The following is a 23894-nucleotide window of genomic DNA, read 5'->3' as shown; positions in this document are numbered from 1 at the left end:
TAAAACAAATCATTATGCAGATGAAATGATTGATTTTATTCTCTTTTTTAGGGTTTTTTGTGATCACCAATTTCATGCGAAAAGTGAAAAGTGAAAATAATTTGGGAAAAACAAACATTTAACATGTAATTATTGAATGAATATCATTGTATTTATGTGCCAACAATGTCATCACTTCTCCTTTTGGCATGGGAGAAGGGTTTTTAAACAAAAATGAACATTACGTGGACTTATGGACAACTGTTGGAATATCAACAGCGACCCAATTATTACAGACTCCTACAGGGATGACAAAGTTGCCAGAATCTTCCTCTGCATCATCTTCCACTACAGCGGCAGCTTCTTGGTCTTCGACCGTGTGGATGAAACCACCACTCTGAAACAGACCGTTCTTGTTGAAAATGCCTGAAGAGTACCCTATGCCAGCCCGGGATTTATTGTCTTCCAGCTTAATCATTTGTCCTAAACCAGTAGTTGCGCCATGCTCAATGGCCAACTTCACATCATTGTAGAACGCAAATGAAGAAGTTCCTTTCTTAGAAGGTTCAACAATAGACAAGGCTTGGAACGGCGTCCCAACCTCATCCTCAACATCGATGTAAGAAAAGGAAGACATATGGCTTACCAAGAGAGCCTTGTCCCCCCTACCACCACCAACTTCTTGTTCTTGACGAACTTCAACTTTTGGTGTAGGATGGATGTCACGGCGCCTTCCTCGTGAATCCATGGTCTGCCCAACAAACAACTATATGATGCGTGGATATCTATGACCTGAAGAGTGATCTGGAAATCACTAGGTCCTATCTTGATCGGGAGTTCAACCTCACCAATCACTGTCTTTCGAGATCTATCAAAAGCTTTCACAACCACTCCACTCTGCCTCATGGGAGACCCGTGATAAGAAAGTTTCGCCAGAGTGGATTTTGGAAACACATTCAGCGATGATCCTGTGTCTACCAGCACATTAGACAAGGCATCATCCTTGCAGTTCATAGAGATGTGAAGTGCCAAATTGTGGTCTTTTCCCTCCTCGGGAAGATCATCCTCGCAAAAACTCAGGTTGTTACAAGCAGTAATGTTTGCAACAATGCTATCAAACTGTTCTATGGTGACATCGTGATCCATGTACGCCACGTCCAACACCTTTTGCAAAGCTTCACGGTGTGGGTCGGAGTTCATCAACAAAGACAGTACAAATATCTTTGAAAGCGTTTGTAGCAGGTGATCTACAACATTATATTCGCTCCTCTTGATGAGCCTCAGCATCTCATCACAGTCCTCTTTCAACATGCCATTATGGCCAGAAGGGACAAGAGCTCTAGCAGTCACGGCGGGTCTATCAACAGCAAGTGCCGGATTCGGAGAAGAATTTCCCACAAGACGGGTAGCACTATCAACAACAGCATCAACTCTTCTGGTGTCAACCTGGGGTTTCGGCGGCGCCGAGAAAACACGACCATTGCGGGTCAAACCACTGACATCAGAAATATTCACAACAGAAGTGGAGGGCAGAGGCACCTCCTTCCCATCTTCTAATGCAACTGCATTATATCGATAGGGAACAGCCTTGTCAGAAGAGTATGGAACAAGGCCAGCTGGCTTAATAATGAGAGCAGGAGAGGCCTTCTGCTTGCTGGCATCATATCTGACAACAACAGGCTCATGTATTCTAAATACAGGGGATATAACATTAACTTCATCCTCATCACGATTTTGAAGTATCTCGATCACACCCTGATCCAGCATTTCTTGGATGTCTTTTCTGACTTGACGACATCCTCTCTCATTGACAGTGCATACACGACAGTTGTCATGGTCATGCTCATAGTGGGTGTTGATGCGGTCAATAACTTGATGCGGTGTTTGCAAGTATACGAACGCGTCAGAGTAATATAAAAGATTGTCGAATCCACAGAGACCAAGTGTCAATCTATCATTATCTATTGTTATGGTGTTTATCAAAGGCAATCTAAATAGGTGTTTTTGTAGTGTGCAATGAAAAGTAAAGTTTCGGATATAATTAATAAAGATAGGGTCGAAAGTAACTCACGTAATCAATTGATAATCCAAGTACTTGCTAGTAGAGCTACTTATGGGCAATTTTCCTACTTTGAAATGAATTAATTTAACGGGAACTTTCGCTTTCGCGTGTTCAGAACCGAGTTGTACTCCCTAATCAAACCCTCTTATTGTCACTTATAAAAAGGCGCGCATTGCGTTAGAGTAGTAAACCTATTTTTAAGAAATATAGTATCTTGACTAAGTTGAAAAGTATTATAACCTGGATTTCTTAACCAAAAGAGGTTCTTACGAACCAGACTCTAAACTTATAAACGCGTCCGAAAATAGTTTTAAAATATCTTTTCTTCTTAATGTTAAATTCTCCTAATGAACTAAACAAAGCGCTTTCGCTGTTTTTGAAATAGTTAAAAACAATTAAGTTTAAAAAGACGTTGGACGGCTTTCGATCTTGCCCAACGGAATTGAAGTGCGGGAAAACTTAAGTTGAAAGTTAAAATATCCCTTAAGTGTTTCTACGAAAAATTGTACGGACTATCGGTTCAATCACAATCCTTACATTCTAACCTTATAAATTTAGCTAGACATGGTAAAGTAAAAGTGCATTAAAGTAAATAAAAGTAGTGCGAGTGCGGAAAGTAAATAAAAGTAGTGCGAGTGCAAGGAAATAAATAATTTAAAGCGAGTGCGAGGAAATAAATAATTTAAAGCGAGTGCAAGGAAATAAATAAAAGTAAAGCGAGTGCGAGAAATAAATAAAAGTAAAGCGAGTGCGAGAAATAAATAAAGTAAAGCGAGTGCGGGAAATAAATAAAGTAAAGCGAGTGCGGGAAATAAATAAAGTAAAGCGAGTGCGAGAAATAAATAAAGTAAAGACAAGTAATAAAAACCTGCTCCAATCGGAGGGTTGAGTAAATTGCAAATGCGGAAATAAAAATGGCGGCAGGATTAACTTCCTTCCAAAGTGCTCTAAACTCGATTACAGACTCTATCACAGACTCGATTACACAATTGTGGTAACACTTCAATGCGAAGCGATTACCACTTTATAAAACTGAATATATACCTAAGTGAAACAAAGTTGCTTTGAGTTTGCCTCTGCTCTAAGTTTGGATCTTCGTCTGCTCTAAGTTTGGATGATTGTAAAAGTGAATTCGAGTTTCTATTTATAAGCAAGTAAAAAGATCGAAATGACTTGGATGCCCTTCAACTTGAAAATGGAGGGAAACTGTTTTCCTCTTGTGGCACCCGCCACAAGGCCAAAGTGAGGCGCCTTAGTGGATGTAGTGGAGAACGTGGGAGTTGAGGGAAGTTGAGCTTGGACACGTCATGGCAGGGTCTGTGGAGCCCGCCATGGGGTAGGCCATAAGCATAAAATGCTGATTTTTAGGGTTTTTGGCTCTTTTCCGCTCCTTTTCTCGATCGGGGCTCCGATTAAAGTAAAAACCTGAAAATAAAGGAAAACATAGCAATAAAACAACAAAATAATAATAAAACAACTAGAATTCATGTGAAATCGGAGTCGAAAACACGGTAAATTTTAGTGTTATCAGGTGTACCCACATAACAGTCTGTGCATTTCGACCAAAGATTGTCTGATATGGCTGACATATTTGACCTTGTATTTTCCAGGGCAACCCTAAACCATATTAACAGCAGATTTCCCATGCTCGGGTAATGGGTTCTTCTTCACATTAGTACCTACGTCCTCGAAAAATAGAATACCACTTCTAACAACGTCTTGAACCTTGGTCTTGAGAGGGTAACTGTTCTCCACATCATGTCCGGGAGCATCGGAATGATAAACACAATGAAGCTCGGGCTTATACCACCACTGAGGGTTGGTCGGTATAACAGGTGGGTCACGTGGAGTAATCAGCTTCCTTTCAATTAGTGAAGGATATAGCTCTGCATAAGTCATCGGAATAGGATCAAAAGTAACCCTCTTCCTATCATAGCTAGTGTTGGTTTGATTGTTGTTTCGAGGCTGGTAGGACTGCTGTTGAAGACGATGTTGTTGTTGCTGATACTGTTGATGTTGTTGTTGCTGGTTCTGATGCTGATAATGTTGGGTCTCTCTGAATGCAGGTGCTATATGAGCCACCTGGTGCTGGTTACTGGCTGGACGCACAGTCTTCCTCTTCATAGAAGGTCTTCTTGGTTTAACATGGGAGGACACAACATGCGCCTCTCCATCTTTCTTCTTATCAAACGCCCCATAACGTTTGGCAGAAGAGCCTTCTTCTCTGGTCAGGCGCCCTTCCCTGACTCCCTCTTCTAGTCGCATCCCCATATTCACCATCTCAGTGAAATCAGAGGGAGCGCTAGCGATCATCTGCTCGTAGTAAAAAAAGCTTAAAGTCTTGAGAAAGATCTTCATCATTTCTTTCTCTTCGAGCGGGGGCACAATATGTGCAGACAATTCACGCCACCTATGGGCGTACTCCTTGAATGTTTCTTTCTCCTTCTGGGACATATCCCTCAGTTGGTCCCTATCGGGAGCCATATCAACGTTGTATTTATACTGCTTGACGAAGGCTTCGCCAAGGTCATTGAAGGAGCGGATGTTCACACTATTCAGACCCATGTACCATCTTAAAGCCGCACCGGACAGGCTGTCCTTGAAGTAATGGATCAGGAGTTGATCATTGTCAGTCTGAGTCGACATCTTGCGTGCGTACCTCACAAGATGGCTGAGCGGGCAAGTGTTTCCTTTGTACTTTTCAAAGTCAGGCACTTTGAATTTGATAGGAATCTTGACATTAGGCACGAGGCATAACTCAACATCACATTTTCCGAAGAGGTCCTTCCCTCTGAGAGTTTTAAGTTCCTTGCGCAACTCAAGGAATTGATCATTAATAGCGTCCATTTTCTCATACACATCTGGGCCATCAGATGGCTCAGAGTGATAAATGGTGTCATCAACTCTCGGCAAAGTATGCATGACTGGAGGTCATATCAATATTTAGATCTCTATTTGCAAATATTAATCATTTAGACATATGTGGAATAATCATATCAATAATATCTGGAAAAATTTTCCACCAAAGAAGTACAGTCTTGGTAACCAAAATACAATACAAGAGAGAAGGAAAATGAACATCATATGGAACCCTAGAAACAATCTTCCAAAGCTCTCGAGACTGGAAGATAAGCTGCACGAAGCCTCTTCACCTCTCTCTCATAGGCTGCCTCCATATCTGCCTTCTCCTTGGCGAGTCGATCATACCTCCTCTTCCAAAATTTGGAAGACTGAGGAAGAAGAGAAGTAACCACATCATCAGGCTCGTCGATAACCTGATGCTCCAGAAACTCTATCAAAGCATCCTTATTTCTAAGTTGCTGAAGTAGCTCCTCTCGCTCACGGACCCAAGCACGCGAACGATCTTCATCTCTCAACTCCTCTATACCTTGGTTAGGGAGGGTTGAAGGCCGAACCATAACCATAGGTGTAAGTCTCGGGTAGTCATAGGGCATGCGATACTCAAAAGCTCTCCTCCTAACCCATGAGGTGTGGGGTTCCAAAGCAATATAATTCTTTGGACTAAGCTCTTTTCTTCCCTTCCTATGAATCTTGCGCCAAGCGCGGACCATCATGCCCTTCAAGTTTTAGGGATCTTTACCCTCTTGAAAGAATACACCCTCTAACAAAACGTTATTAGGTTTATCCTTTAAGGGGAACCCAAGCTGACGGCGTGCCAAAACAGGGTTGTAGTTAATCCCACCACATGTACCAAGAAGAGGCACATTGGAAAATTCACCACAAGAGTCAATAATCTGCACACCATCATACACACGATTGTACCAAAAAATATCATCATTAGTGAGAGACATAAGTCTCGTGGACCACCGTAGACATCCTTTGTTCTCCTTGAAGGTGAGCGCCTATGGCAAGTGCAAAATAAACCACTTGTACAATAGAGGCAAACATCACACAATGGTACCACCATCCTTTGCATTCCTCATATACAAAGAGAAATAAGTGTCACCCAACAGAGTAAGAACGAGATTAAGAGTAGAGAAAATCCTAATAGCTTTCACATTCACAAAATTGTCGATGTTGGGGAATAACACTAGCCCATAGATGAGAAGTACAAATATGGCCTCAAAGGCATCCTCACTCATGGCCTTCCCAAACATAATAGCTTGAGAAATGAGGAAATCAGATGGGAGACCTTAAATTCCACCTTTGGTAGTCATATGAGCACCAATAATAGACTCATCTATATGCAACAAATCAACAATCTCTTGGGAAGAAGGAACCCTCTCCAAGCCACTGAACGGCAACTGATCTAGAATAGGTATACCCACGAGATAAGCATACTCCTCAAGCGTAGGCAAAAGCTGGAAATCCGAAAAAGTGAAGCAACGGTACAAGGGATCATAGAACTGCACCAAGACACTCATCAAACCTTTATCCACCTGAGTAGCAAGAATAGACAGAAGCTTCCCATGACGAGCCTTAAATTCCAAGGGATCTAATACATAGGATGTCAAACTCCTTAACTCTTTCAAGTCGGGTTGTCTGAAACTGTACTTCTTTGTATTCCTTCTTTGCTTATCCATGTCTGAAAATTTGCAAATAGACCTCTTAAGTTCCTTGAAAATTTTCTCATTGTTGATGATATGGATGTGTATGAATGCATGAATGCATGGATGCAACAATCACACTCAAGGATCAAGCAAAACACACCACACAAAGGTCACGGGATGGATCAAGTCATCCTTAATATCAATCATCCATTTTGGTGGATTATGGTTTACACCTTATCAACACCCAAGTTCCATTGATATTAAGGATATACAAGAACGGATCAACCATGAACCAAGGGTTTATTGCAAGTCACAAGCATGGAGTCTCGGTTAAGAACCACCCAAATGGAGTGTACCATGGTTAAACCTGACAATCATGTTCTACAAGAGGTTCCCATAGTCATCATCCCATCTTTCGGATATTATCGGATAAACGACTACTCGTATTCCAAAAATATTCTTAAGAGAGAGTCTTATGGGTGTAGTATCGTGTAACAATCGTATCAAATCTTACACTTGAATGACTTTCGCACTACGTCCTAAAAATAGGCCAAGATGGGCTAGGTAATCTAAGGTCCTTGGCTTCTAAGGTTTATATTGGAAAGAGTAATGCCTAACCACGACTACTCGTGTGACATTATTGATCCCAACATAACCTCCACCAAGTGAATGGGCTTGCAAGTCAACTTGCTAAGGAATAACTCCACACAAGTCAACAAGACTATGTCATTCTCCTATCATAAGTGCACTCGAGTTCGGGTATAGAACTCATCTCACAAGAGACCACCAAGCACACAAGTAATTGATATATGTCAAGCAATTCATACATTACAAACAATACAGTCATCCCAAATTTGCACAAAAATATGTCACAAGGAAATATAAACATACAATACAACAAAGGTAAAAAGTAGGCAAAACCCACTAGGCAAATTCATTCCCCAACAGAGTCGCCACTTTTCTGTAGCGGGGTATTTGTTACCTTTAGATTTATTGACTAAATCAAAAGTAAATCATACAATTCGAGTCGCCACCGCACTTCTATTTATCCAAAGGAAAGGCTAGAAAGCGAACAAAAACCAAGAAGTTTTATCAAATCAAAAACTAATAAAAATGTCAGAGATCTGGGTAAGGGGATTGGTTATGCAATGGGAAGGTTTTAAGCACCCAAAATATCCTTAGTACTCTAAGGGAGCCCTTTTTACAAATGTTGTAAAGTAGGTTGGTATTTGTGAAAATATTTGTGCAAACATGATTGGGGAGATGAGAAAAGAATATACAAATTATTTACAATTTTGTGTTTGAATGGATAAACCCATTGCCTACGTACCATCTTAAAGGTAGGATCAAAACCTCGTAGTTCGGGGTAAAAACCACAAATCCACCATGTGAGGAGAGCTTCAACATGCTAGTGAGGGGTTAACTTTATAATAAGCATAGAAGACTTATAGTCCACCACTAAGGACATAGGTGAGTATTATATCAACCTCTAGGATAACTCAAACCTAATAGCTAATGTTAATGAAAATCTTTAACACAAATGGTAATTGGAACCAAAAAAAAATTGAGTGAGTTATATTTACAAATGAAAAGTATTCACAAAATAAGGTCAATGTTTACTTAAGGTTCAATTCAAAATAAGTGTTATGAAAATTGTTTGAAAAAATGAAAGGCATAGTGCCTAGGTTTCTAATTTTGAAAGCAATGTTAATGTTTGCACAAAAAGTTTTGGTTGGGTTAGAGTGGAGAGAAGAAGAGAAAGGCTAGGTCCTAAAATGCAAAGATGAGGGAAGAGAAATAAAACCACTTGGAGTCCCCTTCTTGAGATCATAAAGATGATCCAAGTTGCTCCATTCCTTTGGACTTAGCAAGCAATAAGCAATTAACTCAAGCAATCAAACAAATATTCATCAAGCTCCTAAGAATCTTCCAATTGGCTTTTGTGTCTCTTATCTTGGCTGTCCATGACAATGGCTCTTCTAATTGGCTCAGGTTTAGGATCCCTAGAAAATAAAATAATGGACAAGAGTGAGTTTGGAATTAGGGGTCCTTTCAATTCATCTTCAAGATTAAGCATTCTAAAGGCATGAGGCTTAGTTGCTCTTTAACATGTTTAGCATTCTAAAGGCATGAGGTCTAGTTGCTCTTGAAACTCCATTTAGCATAGGTAAGGTCCTAAATCTAAGTCCTTTCTCCATTTGCATTGGGTTCACACAAACAAAAATAAACAAGCACAAGGCAATAGTATATACACAATAATGTGCTCAAGTGAGCAAAAGGCAAATTGCATTAACATAAACATGAGCTCACGTGAGAAAAGGGCAAAGACAAATGAATTAATGAGTAAGAAATTAAATTGCATTAAAGTAAATTGCAAGAATTAAATGCTTGAGTTAAAAGCTAGTCATTAGTAGTTAGTGTTAGTGGGCCATAAAGCAATTTAGCGCTTGTAAGACCCCAATTTTGTCCCTAAGATCCCTCATGGCATCATATCATATCATTGCATTGCCTCAAGGATCATTGGACACCTTGCTTCCTTTCCTTTGGGTGGGTCATCTTTCTGAGAGTGGTTCTTGATCACCAATCATGTTTGCATTTGTATATCATTGTTTTCTTTTTATCACTAACCAAAAAGTACAAAAATATGTCATCTAAACTTTGCCTTGCAGATGAAGCAATAACAGGTCAAGGCAATCAAAGTCATTCATTGAGCAATAGATGGTGGTCATTCTTGAGATTTGTACCCCACAATCATTCACAAGAGTTCATATGAGCTATGATGTTATTTTGAAGCAAAATCCCAAGTGGTAGAGGCTTGAATTTCGTCAGAACATTTCACAGTCATCTGAAGACCTAGAAAGTCAACTGCAAAGTCAACTGTGGATTTGGAGGTGGGAAATGTTTGGAAATAATTCATTCATGTTCAAACAAGTCTCATTTGACATTTCAAACACTCACATTGAAGAATTTTAAGTCAAGTCAAAAGCTTCCAGAAATGGAAAGTGACCTAATATTTTCAAAAGTGGAAGGGTTTTGGACCAACTTCAGCTCAATATTACATCATCAAAAAAGTCAAATGAAATTTTGTTGAACATGAAACTTGTAGATCTTTCTCTCCCATTTCCAAAAAGTACAAGATCATGAATTTATGATGAATGGTTGAGGAGATATGATCAAATCATCATCAAGTGTGCAAGGCCAAAAAGTGCTATGTATTGATACATACGTGCTATGTATCGATCCATGCAGGGCAAAGAAGTGCTACGTATCGATCCATACGAGTTATGTATTGATACATGCAAGGCAAAAAGTGCTATGTATCGATCCATACGAGTTATGTATCGATCCATGCAGGGCAAAATGTTCCATGTATTGATACATACGAGTTATGTATCGATCCATAATTCTGTTTTGATCATGTATTGGCTACTGTTCACGTGTGCATGCTTCACACACCCTCCAATTTGTCATTTTTTTGCCATGCACCTTGTTTTCACTTAATTTCAACTTAACTAAGCATGATTAATTTGGATTAAGGGTGGATTAGTACACCATATAAATACCTAAACCCTAACAGAATTGAGAGGTTAATCATTTTTCACATTTTTTAGATCTAAATTTCTCTCTCACTCAAAACTTTTCTCTCATTCACAATTCAATTTTCTTCTAAATACCATGGCATTTTAACTTCAGATTCTTGTTCCTGAGCTTGGATTTAGTAGAGATCAAGGTTTGTTGTGCTGAATTCGTGGAAGAAAAGTGCAGTTCATGTTCATGAAGATGCAAATGGAGCTTCTGTTTTGAGCCAGATCTAGAGCCATTCGAGCTTCCATTGATTCATCAAACTTCATTTCAAGTATTATGGAGTAGATTGGAACACTTCCAGGCTGCAGATCGTGTGATTTCAAAGGCTCTGCACTTCAAGAGGTCACAATTCGAATCTCTTAATTTTAAAATCCATTGCAATGTTGTTGTAGATCTTTTTGTCCTGATGATTCTGAGCTTTAAATCGTGAATTTTCATGCACTATTGACTGAGTTAGGTTAAGTTAAAGTTTCATGCATGAGATTTCATTTGCTCGTTTCTCTTTGTGTATGTTGATTCATGCTTAGTTCGTGCTTGATTTGTAATCTCCATGAGAAGACCTACGTGATGATGTGCTTGATTTGATTTTTCTGTGAAAATTTTCTAGAAACATGATGAACACGTGTTACTGTTCATTTGTTGAGCGAGGAAGAAGATGGAGTTCATCTTTCAGGCCACGGTTTTGATCTTTTGGAAACGCTTTTACTGGTTTGCATTTGTTAGTTTAGGGCTCGTTTCTGATTGGTTCATGCATTGCCTTGGTTGCACTTTGGTTGGTCCTCATTGTTTTGACCATACACATTCAGCGCTTTGACTTGCCACATCACTTTCATGAAACTCCGCGTTTCATTATTTGGCGCCACACATTTGAATTCGTCCCTGGTTCGAATCCAGGCGACAACGTTTTTTTAAATGCTTCACACTCTATTCCATTTCCCTCCACATTTCCAATGCTATGCTTCACATGTTTTTTTAATTTTTTTCTCAACTTGTAAAATTCATAACAATTTGAAAATTGATCCAGCTATTGGAATTTGTTTCCTATGATCATTGTTTTAGGAGACTAGTATAAGTCCATTGATTGGCCTCTGGTATCCTTGTTCCTTTGCTTTTGTGAGACTAGTATAAGTCCATTGATTGGCATCTGGTATCCATGTTTCTCTTTGTTTTAGGAGATTGGTATAAGTCCATTGGTTGCCTTCCGGTATCCATTTTTGTTTTGTGAGATTGGTATAAGTCCATTGATTGGCATCCGGTATCCATTTTCTTTGTCCATCTGTTATTTGCATTGTTGCCTATTCCAAAGGAATCACTTGAATAATCTATATATGATTTCAAGAGGTGAACATCTAAGAAGTTTTACTTCCTCACCCTCCCACCTTTTGTTTCTTTAAACCTCCGGTTGCATGTTAACCCAAAACCTGAAAACTATTGTGCAAACATTTTCATTTGTTTTCAAATTAGAAACCTAGGCCTTAGGCCTTTGATTTTTCAAACTTCATTTTCATAATACTTCTTTTGAATTGAATTCTAATCATATCTTAACCACTTTTTGTGAATAAATTCTAACTGATTAACTCCACTCATTCAATTGTTTTGTGGCTTTGTCCATTCTTGATAAGTTTTCATACATTAGCCATAGGTTTGATTTATCCTAGTTGGTTGATGTTAATCTCACCTAGTGTCCTTAGTGATTGAATTGTAAGACTTCCTTGCTTATTATAGGGTTAACCCCTCACTAGCAAGTTGAAGCTTTTCTCACATGGTGGACCTGTTGTTTGTATAAGGTTGAGTTTTCTCCCGTGGATAACGAAAGACCTTAGGGCTTTTGTTTTAAAATGAATCCACTCATATTTTGGAAATCTTTTAGCCGAACTACGACGTTTTGATCCTTACCTTCCATGGAAAGGTACGTAGGCAACGGGTTCATCCGTTCAAACACAAAAATAAAAACTTGTATATTCTTTCTCTCATCCCTTCACTCATGTTTGCACAATAAATATTTCATAAACAAATAACATTTCATACAACAAGTTGTGAAAAGGGCTCCCTAGGAGTACCTAGGACGTTTTGGGTGCCTAACACCTTCCCATTGCGTAATTAACCCCTTACCCAGATCTCTGATCTTTTCATTGGTTTTCTATGTGTAAAACTTCTTAGGCTTTTGTTCGCTTTTTAGCCATTCCTTTGGATAAATAAAAGTGCGGTGGCGACTCGACTCCTTGTATGCTTTGCTTTTGATTTAATCAATAATTCATAAAGCGACGAATACACCGCTATAGAAAAGTGGCGACTCTGCTGGGGAATAATCTCCTTGGTGGTTTTGCCTACTTTTCACCCTTGTTGTATGATATTGTTTATCTGTTATATGACATATTTTTGTATAATTTGGGATTACTATATTGATTGTAATGATTGAATTGCTTGATATACAATTGCTTGTTTGCTTGGTGACCTCTGTGAGATGAGTTCTATACCCGAACTCGAGTGCACCTTAGGATAGGAGAATGGCATAGTCTTGTCGACTTGTGTGGAGTATTCCTTAACAAGTTGACTTGCGAGTCCATTCACTTGGTGGAGGTCATGTTGGATTAATAATGTCACACAAGTTATTTGTGGTTAGGCATTATTCTTTCAATCATGTGCCTTAGAAGACAAGGACCTTAGTTTACCAAGCCCATCTTGGCTTATTTTTAAGACGTAGTGCGGAGGTCGTTCAGATGTAAGATCTGATGCGTTTGTTACGCGATACTACACTCATAAGAGTCTCTCTTGAGAATATTTTTGGAATACGAGTATTCGTTCCTCCGATAATATTCGAAAGATGGGATGATGACTATGGGAACCTCTTGTAGAACATGTTCGGCAGGTTTAAACCCTGGTACACTCCCTTTGGGTGGTTCTTAACCGAGACTCCATGCTCGTGACTCTCAACAAACCCGTGATTCATGGTTAAGACGTTCAGACATCCTTAATATCAATGGAACTTGGGTGTTGATAAGGTGAAAACCATAATCCACCAAAATGGATGATTGATATTAAGGATGATTGAGCCGGTTTGTGTATCGTTAATATCAATGGAACTTGGGTGTTGATAAGGTGAAAACCATAATCCACCAAAATGGATGATTGATATTAAGGATACTATGAGCTTTCCCATGACCTTTGTCTGGTGTGCTTTGCTTGATCCTTGAGTGTGATTGTTGCATTCATACATTCATGCATTCATCTGCATTCATGTCATCAGAAAAGTCAGAAATTTTTTCAAGGAACTTAAGGGGTTTATTTGCAAAATTTTCAGACATGGAAAGACAAAAAAGGCATACAAAGAAGTACAGCTTTCGCCAGCCCGATCTGAAAGAGTTAAAGAATCTGACATCCTATGTATTAGATCCCTTGGGTTTCAAGGCTCGTTATAGGAAGCTTCTGCCTCTGTTGACTACTCAGGTTGATGCAGGGTTGATGAGTACTTTGGCGCAGTTCTATGATCCTCTGTATCATTGCTTCTCTTTTCCGGATTTTCAGCTGTTGCCTACGGTTGAGGAATATGCTCATCTTGTGGGTATTCCCATTCTGGATCAGGTGCCGTTCAGTGGCTTAGAGAGTATTCCGACTTCTCGAGAGATTGCAGACTTGTTGCACATAGATGAATCCCTTATTGAAGCGCATATGACCACTAAAGGTGGAATTCGGGGTCTTCCTTCTGATTTCCTCATTGCTCAAGCTACCCTTTATGGGAAGGCCATGAGTGAGGATGCCTTTGAGGCCATATTCGTGTTGCTCATCTATGGATTGGTATTGTTCCCCAACATCAACAAATTTATGGATGTGAATGCCATTAGGATCTTTTCAGTTCTTAATCCCGTTCCTACTCTGTTGGGTGATACCTATTTCTCTTTGCATCTGAGGAATGCAAAAGGTGGAGGAGCTATTGTGTGCTGTTTACCTCTGTTGTATAAGTGGTTTATTTCTCACTTACCGCAGACGGTTGCTTTCAAGGAGAACAAGGGATGTCTACGGTGGTCTACTAGACTTATGTCTCTCACTAATGATGATATCTCTTGGTATGATCGCGTGTATGATACAGTTCAGATCATTGATTATTGTGGTGAATTCCCTAATGTGCCTCTTCTTGGTACATGTGGTGGGATCAGCTACAACCCTATCTTAGCACGTCGTCAGCTTGGGTTCCCCCTAAAGGATAAACCTCATAACATTCTGTTAGAAGGTGTGTTCTTTCAGGAGGGTAAAGATCCCCAAGGACTGAAAGCCAGGATGGTCCGCGCTTGGCGCAAGATTCACAAGAAAGGTAGGAATGAGTTGGGTCCGAAGAACTGCATTGCTTTGGAGCCGTATACTTCTTAGGTCAGACAGAGAGCTTCTGAGTATCTTATGCGATATGATTATCCGAGACCTACACCGTTGGATGTGGTGGGGCCTTCAACCCTCCCTAACCAAGGCGTAGAGGAGTTGAGAGAAGAAGACCTTTCACGTGCCTGGATTCGTGAAAGAGAAGAGTTGCTTCAGCAAATCAAGGAGAAGGACGCTCTGATCGAATTCCTCGAGCACCAGGTGATAGATGATCCGAACGATACCTGGACTTCTCTGCTTCCTCAGTCTTCCAAGTTCTGGAAGAGGAAGTACGATCGACTTGCTAAGGAGAAAGAGGATATGGAAGCAGCATATGAGAGAGAGATCAAGAGGCTTTGTGTATCTCGTCTTCCATCATCTCGAGCTTCTAGGGATCCATAGGATGTTCATTTTCCTTTTCCCTTGTAATATGATCAACAATGCTGTACTTCTTTGTCTCGAATATATATTTGATGAGATATTTTCCACATGCGATTTAATGTTTTAAAATTTCAAAATTTGCAAATAGAACCCTAAAAGTTCCTTGAAAAAAAACAAAGCATATGCACGAGCATTGCATGCATCATTTGCATAAGCAGGTGTTGTTCTGGTCTTCTTGTTTGTGGCCTAACTCTGTGCTCTTCATTTATTTTGAAGACAAGCTGACTCATCGGTACTACACCCGAGCCAATTCTGCAAGAATGATGGATCAACTTGAGCAAGAGAATCGATCGCTGAAGGAAGAAGTTGCCAGATTGAGCGCTCTGATGGAGCAATTCTTGGCTGCTCAGAATCAACCGTCTCTACCTCCTGCCACTCCTCCCCAGAGGACTGTTACATCTGAGGTTGCTTCATCGACTGTGCCGGCTGCCAGTGCTCATTTCATGCCAAATGCCATGCCAGTCGGGTTTTCGTGGGGTATGCCTCCAGGTTTTATGCCAGATATTCCAGCTCCTACCTTTGCTTCTATGCCAGCATCTAGCCCGGTCCTTGCGATGCCTCCTCCTGTCGTGCATACCATTCCCAGGGTAGACGACACCATCTATCATTCTGAGTCGTCTGAGGGCCCAAATGTTAATGAAAAGATGGAAGCTATGAACGACCAATTCCTTGAGCTCCGCAAGGAATTGAAGACCCTCCGAGGCAAAGATTTGTTCGGCAAGTCTGCTGCTGAACTGTGTTTGGTTCCCGGTGTGAAGATTCCTGTCAAATTCAAAGTCCCAGACTTTGAGAAGTATAAGGGGAACACCTGCCCTCTCAGCCACCTGGTCATGTATGCCAGGAAAATGTCTACTCAGACTGATAATGATCAACTGCTGATTCATTATTTTCAGGATAGTTTGTCTGGTGCAGCTCTTCGTTGGTATATGAGCCTTGATAGCGCAAATATCCGTTCCTTCAACGATCTTGGCGAAGCCTTCCTCAAGCAATACAAGTATAATGTGGATATGGCTCCTGACCGTGATCAACTCAGAACTATGTCCCAGAAGGACAAAGAGACATTTAAGGAGTATGCCCAGAGATGGCGAGAGCTGGCAGCTCAGATTACTCCTCTGCTGGAAGAGAAGGAGATGACTAAGATCTTTCTGAAGACTCTTAGTTCATTTTATTATGAGCGGATGGTCGCTAGTGCTCCCTTTGATTTCACCGAGATGGTGAACATGGGGATGTGACTGGAGGAAGGAGTCCGGGAAGGACGTTTGATTAAAGATGAAGGCTCTTCTAAACGATATGGGGCGTTTAAGAAGAAAGATGGGGAGGCACATGCTGTGCAATCCCATGATAAACCAAGAAGACCCTCTGCCAAGAGGAAGCCTGTGCGTCATGCCAGCGGTCAGCATCAGGTGGCTCATATAGCACCTGTCTTCAGGGACAATTATCAGCATCAGCAACATCAGCATAATCAGCAACAACCTCAGTATCAACAGCAGCATCGCCCACAGCAACAGGCTTACCAGCCTCGTGGCAACAGTAATCCGGCTAATTTGAATTATGATAGGAAGAAGATCACTTTCGATCATATTCCTATGTCATACGCTGAGCTATATCCCTCTTTAATAGAGCGGAAACTGATTACCCCGAGGGATCCTCCGGCTGTACCTGCTAACCCGCAGTGGTGGTATAAGCCCGACCAGCATTGTGTTTATCATTCCGGTGCTCCCGGTCACAATATAGAAAACTGCTATCCGTTGAAGACTAAGGTGCAAGACCTTATGAGAGGCGGCAATCTGATCTTTGAGGACTCAGGCCCCAATGTTACGAAGAACCTATTGCCCGAGCATGGGAAGTCGGTTAACATGGTCCAGGGTTGCCCTGGCAAGTATAAAGTCAAATATGTAAGCCATATTTGACAGTCATTGGTTGAGTTGCATCGTCTGCTGTGTGATTACAGTCATATGGAGCATGACTATGACAAATGCCGTATCTGCTTTGTCAATAGATTGGGTTGCCGCCAAGTGCGCAGAGAGCTTCAAGAGCTGCTAGATGATGGTACCATTGAGATTCTTCAAAATAGAAATGTTGATGAAGATGAACCAGAAGTAAATGTGATTTCTCCTGTGTTCAAGATTCCTGAACCTGTTGTCATTTGTTATGATGGTAGCAAGCCGAAGGTCTCTCCTTCTTTGGTGATCAAGCCTGCAGGCCCTGTGCCTTATGCTTCGGATAGAGCAATTCCCTTCCGCTATAATCCAGTTGTTGTGGAAGATGGGAAGGAAGTGCCTTTGCCTTCATCCTTCGTTGTTAATATTGCTGATGTGAGCGGGTTCACCCGTAGTGGTCGTGTGTTTTCTGCACCCCCGAAGCTTCAGATTGTTTCTGGTTCTGCTGAGCGTCCGGTTGGGACTGCGGTGAATGTTCCGAATCCGACACCTGTTGCCAAACCCTCCTCTGTACAAAAGACTCTTGCTTCTTCTGTTGGCCCGAGTGGCACTGTGAATGAAGACTGTGATGAGATGCTGAGGCTCATCATGAAGAGTGAGTACAACGTTGTAGACCAGCTTCTATAAACGCCGTCCAAGATCTCCGTGCTATCTTTGCTTCTAAATTCAGAACCCCATAGGGAGGCTCTGCAGAAAGTTTTGGATCTGGCTTATGTTGATCACGACGTCACTATTGAACAGTTTGATAGTATTGTTGCAAATATCACTGCTTGCAACACTTTGAGTTTCTGTGACGTTGATCTCCCTGAGGAGGGAAGAGACCACAACATGGCTTTACATATATCTATGAACTGCAAGAACGACGCCATGTCCAACGTGCTGGTGGACACTGGGTCATCTCTAAATGTATTGCCGAAAACCACTCTTTCGAGATTGTCATATCAGGGGCCTCCCATGAGGCAGAGTGGTGTTGTTGTGAAAGCTTTTGATGGGTCGCGTAAGACCGTGATTGGGGAAGTTGATCTCCCAACCAAGATTGGACCAAGTGATTTCCAAGTTACCTTTCAGGTTATGGATATCCACCCATCTTATAGCTGTCTCCTTGGCACACCATGGATTCACGAGGTTGGCGCCGTGACATCCACCCTACACCAGAAGCTGAAATTCGTCAAGAATAAGAAATTGGTTGTGGTAGGGGGAGAAAAGGCTTTCCTGGTTAGCCACCTGTCTTCTTTCTCATATATTGATGATGAGGATGAAGTTGGAACGCCTTTCCAACCTTTGTCTATAGCTGAGCCAATTGAGAAGAAGTCTCATTCATTTGCTTCCTATCGTGATGCGAAACTAGCCATTGAATGTGGTGCAGTTGCTGGTTTAGCGAAGATGATTGAGCTTGAAGACAATAAATCCCGGGCTGGCATTGGCTATTCTTCTGGGGAATTTAATGAGAAAGGGTTGTTCAAGAGTGGAAGTTTCATCCATGCTGATCGAGCTGAGGAAGCTGCTGCTATCTTGGAAGAGGATGTAGAGGATTTGAGCAACTTTGTTATCCCTGGCGGTGTCTGCCATAATTGGGTCACTGTTGATGTTCCTACGGTCATTCATAAGTCAGCGTAATTTGTCCACTTTGTTGAAAAACCCTTCTCCCATGCCAAAAGGAGAAGTGATGACATTTTTGGCATCATATATACAATGATATTTTCATCCAATTAATGCATTGTTAAACATTTGTTTTTCCATTTGTTTTCACTTTTTGCTTTTGCATGAAATCGGTGATCACAAAAAACCCTAAAAACAAGAATAAAAGCAATCTTTTTCATCTGCATAATGGTTTGCTTGTTTAAATTCTAAAGCTTTATTATCCAAAATCATTATGTAGGTTGATTCTAAAACCCATTGAACATAATGATCCAACGCCATCTCCCAATTTTGAATTCCCTGTATTTGAAGCAGAGGAAGATGATATTGATGGGATTCCTGATGAGATTTCCTGTCTCCTTGAGCACGAGAAGAAGATCATTCAGCCGCATCTCGAAGATCTGGAAACAGTCAACTTGGGGTCTGAAGATTGTGTTCGTATGGTGAAGATTGGGGCACTTCTTGAAGAGTCTGTCAAGAAGGGGTTGGTCAGTTTGCTACGAGAATATTCTGATATCTTCACTTGGTCGTATGAAGACATGCCAGGTCTAGATACAGATATTGTGCAACATTTCCTGCCTTTGAAGCCTGAGTGCGTGCCTGTGAAGCAGAAGCTCAGAAGAACTCATCCAGATATGGCAGTGAAGATCAAAGAGGAAGTTCAGAAGCAAATTGACGCGGGGTTTCTGGTGACTTCCACATATCCTCTATGGGTGGCCAATATTGTGCCTGTGCCTAAGAAAGATGGAAAAGTCCGTATGTGTGTTGATTACAGAGATTTGAATAAAGCTAGTCCGAAAGATGATTTTCCTCTACCACACATTGATATGTTGGTAGACAATACAGCTAAATTCAAAGTCTTTTCCTTTATGGACGGATTTTCCGGATATAACCAAATCAAGATGGCACCCGAAGATATGGAGAAGACAACATTCATCACACCTTGGGGAACATTCTGTTATCGAGTGATGCCCTTCGGTTTGAAGAACGCCGGAGCCACGTATCAACGTGCTATGACTACCTTGTTTCATGATATGATGCACAAGGAGATAGAGGTCTATGTTGATGATATGATTGCTAAGTCCCGAACGGAAGTTGAACATGTTGAGCATTTGTTGAAGCTTTTTCAGCGTTTGAGGAAGTACAAGCTTTGTCTCAATCCGAACAAATGTACATTTGGGGTCCGTTCCGGCAAGTTGTTGGGTTTTGTGGTCAGCGAGAGAGGTATTGAGGTCGATCCTGCAAAGGTCAAAGCAATACAAGAGATGCCTGCGCCCAAAACCGAGAAGCAAGTCCGAGGTTTTCTTGGCCGCTTGAATTATATCTCCAGATTTATATCCCACATGACTGCCACATGTGCGCCGATATTCAAGCTCCTCCAGAAAGATCAGTCTCATGGTTGGACCGAGGATTGCCAGAAAGCTTTTGACAGTATCAAAGAGTATCTGTCTGAACCTCTGATCATCTATCTGACTGTTCTTGAAGACTCGATGGGTTGTGTACTCGGTCAGCAAGACGAATCAGGGAAGAAAGAATCTGCTATCTACTACCTCAGTAAGAAGTTTACTGATTGTGAGTCTCGATACTCTATGCTTGAGAAGACGTGTTGTGCTTTGGCTTGGGCTGCTAAGCGTTTGCGCCAGTACATGATAAATCATACGACTTGGTTGATATCCCGAATGGATCCAATCAAGTACATTTTCGAGAAGCCTGCTTTAACTGGGAGGATTTCCCATTGGCAGATGTTGTTGTCTGAGTATGATATTGAGTATCTAGCTCAGAAAGCTATCAAAGGTAGTATCTTGGCTGACCATTTGGCACATCAGCCGATTGAAGATCATCAGTCTGTTCAATACGACTTCCCAGACGAAGAGATTCTATATTTGAAAATGAAAGATTGTGATGAGCCTACACTTGATGAAGGTCCGGAACCTAGTTCTAGATGGATGATGGTGTTTGATGGCGCTGTGAATCAGTATGGAAATGGAATTGGGGCAGTAATCATTACTCCTCAGGGCACGCATATTCCGTTTACAGTAAGGCTAACTTTCAAATGCACGAATAATATGGCTGAGTATGAAGCCTGCATTATGGGATTAGAAGAATGTATTGATTTGAGAATCAAGCATCTTGATGTGTATGGTGATTCGGCCCTGGTTGTCAATCAGATCAAGAGTGAGTGGGAGACGAATCAACCTGGTCTCATTCCGTATAGAGATTATGCAAGGAGGATTTCAACGTTCTTTACTGAAGTTGACTTTCATCATATTCCTCGAGAGGATAATCGGATGGCAGATGCGCTTGCTACGCTTGCTTCGATGATTGTGGTGAAGTATTGGAATGAAGTTCCCAATATCACCGTGATGCGCTTGGATAGACCAGCTCACGTATTTGCAGTTGAAGAAATCAAAGATGATAAGCCTTGGTATTTTGATATCAAGAATTTCCTCCAGAACCAGGTCTACCCGCCTGGGGCATCTGTGAAAGATAGGAAAACTCTGAGAAGGTTGTCAGGCAGTTTCTACATCAGTGGTGAAGTGCTTTATAAGAGAAATTTTGACATGGTTTTGCTCAGATGCGTGGATAGACACGAAGCAAACCTGTTGATGACTGAGGTCCATGAGGGTTCATTTGGTACTCATTCCAATGGACATGCCATGGGTAGAAAGATGCTGAGAGCAGGCTACTATTGGCTGACAATGGAGTCTGACTGCTGCAAATATGTGAAGAAATGCCACAAGTGTCAGATTTATGCGGATAAGATTCATATTCCTCCGACACTTCTGAATGTGATTTCATCACCATGGCCTTTCTCTATGTGGGGAATCGACATGATTGGCATGATTGAACCGAAAGCGTCCAATGGACACAGGTTTATTCTCGTAGCAATTGATTACTTCACCAAATGGGTTGAAGTCGCATCGTATGCGAATGTGACCAGGCAGGTGGTCGTGAAGTTTATCAAGAATCAGCTGATTTGCCGTTATGGTGTGCCAGATAAGGTCATTACTGATAATGGATCTAATCTGAATAATAAGATGATGGAAGAGTTGTGCGCTGAATTCAAGATTGCACACCATAATTCCTCTCCTTACAGACCAAAGATGAATGGGGCTGTTGAAGCTGCTAACAAAAACAACAAGAAGATTATCCAGAAGATGACAGTTACGTACAAAGATTGGCATGAGATGTTGCCATTTGCTTTGCATGGATATCGTACATCTGTCCGCACTTCAACAGGGGCAACCCCTTTTTCTCTTGTTTACGGCATGGAGGCTGTTCTCCTAGTAGAGGTGGAGATCCCATCAATGAGAGTCTTGATGGAAACCAAGTTGACTGATGCTGAATGGATTCAGAGTCGTTACGACCAGTTGAATTTGATTGAAGAGAAGCGATTGACTGCCATGTGCCATGGTCAGTTATATCAGCAGAGAATGAAGAAAGCATTCGATAAGAAGGTCAAGCCTCGTGTGTTCCGAGAGGGTGACCTCGTGCTCAAGAAAGTCTTGTCTTTCGCGCCCGATTCTTGGGGCAAGTGGACTCCAAACTATGAGGGTCCATATGTTGTTAAGAGAGCCTTTTCAGGCGGAGCTTTGATGCTTACAACAATGGATGGGGAGGATTTCACTCGTCCTGTGAATTCAGATGCAGTCAAGAAATACTTTGCCTAAAAAAAAAAAAAAAAAAAAAAATTAAAGAAAAACAGAATAGCTCGCTAAGTTGAAAACCCGAAAGGGCGGCTTAGGCAAAAATGAGCGTCTCGGTAGAGAACCCGAAAGGGCGATCCAGGCAAAAGTTAGAGACATAAAAGAAAAAATGAATTTTGCATTCCGCTAGATTGAGTACCTCATCCTGGGGCAATCTAGGCAAAAATTAGGGATTCGGCAAATAACTGCATCCTGACAAGACTTTCTGTTCCGCAGCTGTCTTTTCGTCAGAAATTCTTGATTCGTCGTCAACTGAAGCTTCGAATACATCGAAATTCAAATTGGTAGAGAAAGGATCATTATGTTCAATGTAGCCCTCTTCCAATATATATCACTGATTTCAAATTTGTACAGATCTATGGAGTCTTGCCATTTGCAGACTACCATTCCATCAAATCAATTTGAGCTTTTATCCAATTATTTGCACTCTTATTTGTTTCGATTCGACAAATGTTTTGCATGTTTTAATTGATAAAATGTCATTGTTTTAAACAAATATTTTTTTTTCAAATTGTTGTTTTTAAACAAAGTGAACATTCACAATGATGAAAGGATACTTAAGAATTTCTCAGTGCTCTCCCAAGGGTGGCATCATTTCCAACAGGGTAAGACATTTGTTCGTATTCCCGGCATTGGCTGTATCCTTTTTCTCCAGGCTGTTGTTAGGGTTGTTCCCTAAGCAGAGCTTCTGTTGAGATTTTATTCCCCAAGCAGAGTGTTTGTTGAGGACTTCACAATCCTCTCCAACAATATTCTCTCCCCAGCATGGGTGCTCTTCTTTTGGAAGATTCGGTAGTTGGTGTGTTGATATCCCGGTACTTCGTCTGTTTCCTCAGTATAGTCGCCAGTGGAGTTGTTGGCATGATATACTTCTTTTTTGCTATATCTCCCCATCAGAGCGCTTGTTGAGGTGTTCACCTCTTATCCCTTCAGCAGAGCAGTGATTATTTCCTCCTCAGCAATTGTTGGTTTCCTCTTGGAAGGTTCAGTATTTGGTGGTTGATCACCAGTTCTCCTTCTCATCCTCAGATAATTCGCCAGTAGATTTGTGGTACGGTGGATTGTGTTTATGATGTTTCCTGCAGAAATTTCGTGATTTCCCTGCAGTATTGTCAACAGATTTGGTTTCCTCAACAGAGTTGCTTTTGTGGCAGTTTTTGCCTGTTTTAAGCTTCTGTTCCCCAGTTGGGTTGGTTGGTGATCTATCATCATTAGAATTGGTTGATTTCCTGATGCTTTCGATCCCCAGTAGAGTGGCTTGTGGTAGAATCTATTTGTGTGATCTATTTTCCCTCAGTGGGTTTATCCCCAATGGAGTGGCTGACGGTATCCCCAGTAGAGTTGCTTGTACGGCTATATTCTACTTCTGTGTTCTGTTCTCTTCAGCAAGTTGTTGCTTCAGCAGTGAACTCTTGTTTCCCAGTTGATACTGAGGATTCCCCTGCAGAAACCTCGGGATTTCTCCATTTCGCCAACAGATTTTGTTTTTATGGCAGTTTCTGCCTGTTGTGAACTTCTGGTTCCCTAGTTGGGTTGATTGATGATCCATCACTCGGAGATTTTTTGATTTCTTTGATATCTCTGATCTCTTGCTTTCCCGCAGATCTTTGCTTTTTAGCGTGTAGATCTCCAGCAAATTGGCTTCCCTTGGATTTTCCTCCGGAAGTGTAGTACCGGGCGT

Source organism: Lathyrus oleraceus, chromosome 7, assembly GCF_024323335.1.
Source record: "Lathyrus oleraceus cultivar Zhongwan6 chromosome 7, CAAS_Psat_ZW6_1.0, whole genome shotgun sequence".
In the NCBI taxonomy this organism is placed as follows: Eukaryota; Viridiplantae; Streptophyta; class Magnoliopsida; order Fabales; family Fabaceae; genus Lathyrus; species Lathyrus oleraceus.
The sequence above is the reverse complement of the archived record's forward strand: the minus strand, read 5'-3'. Positions refer to the sequence as shown.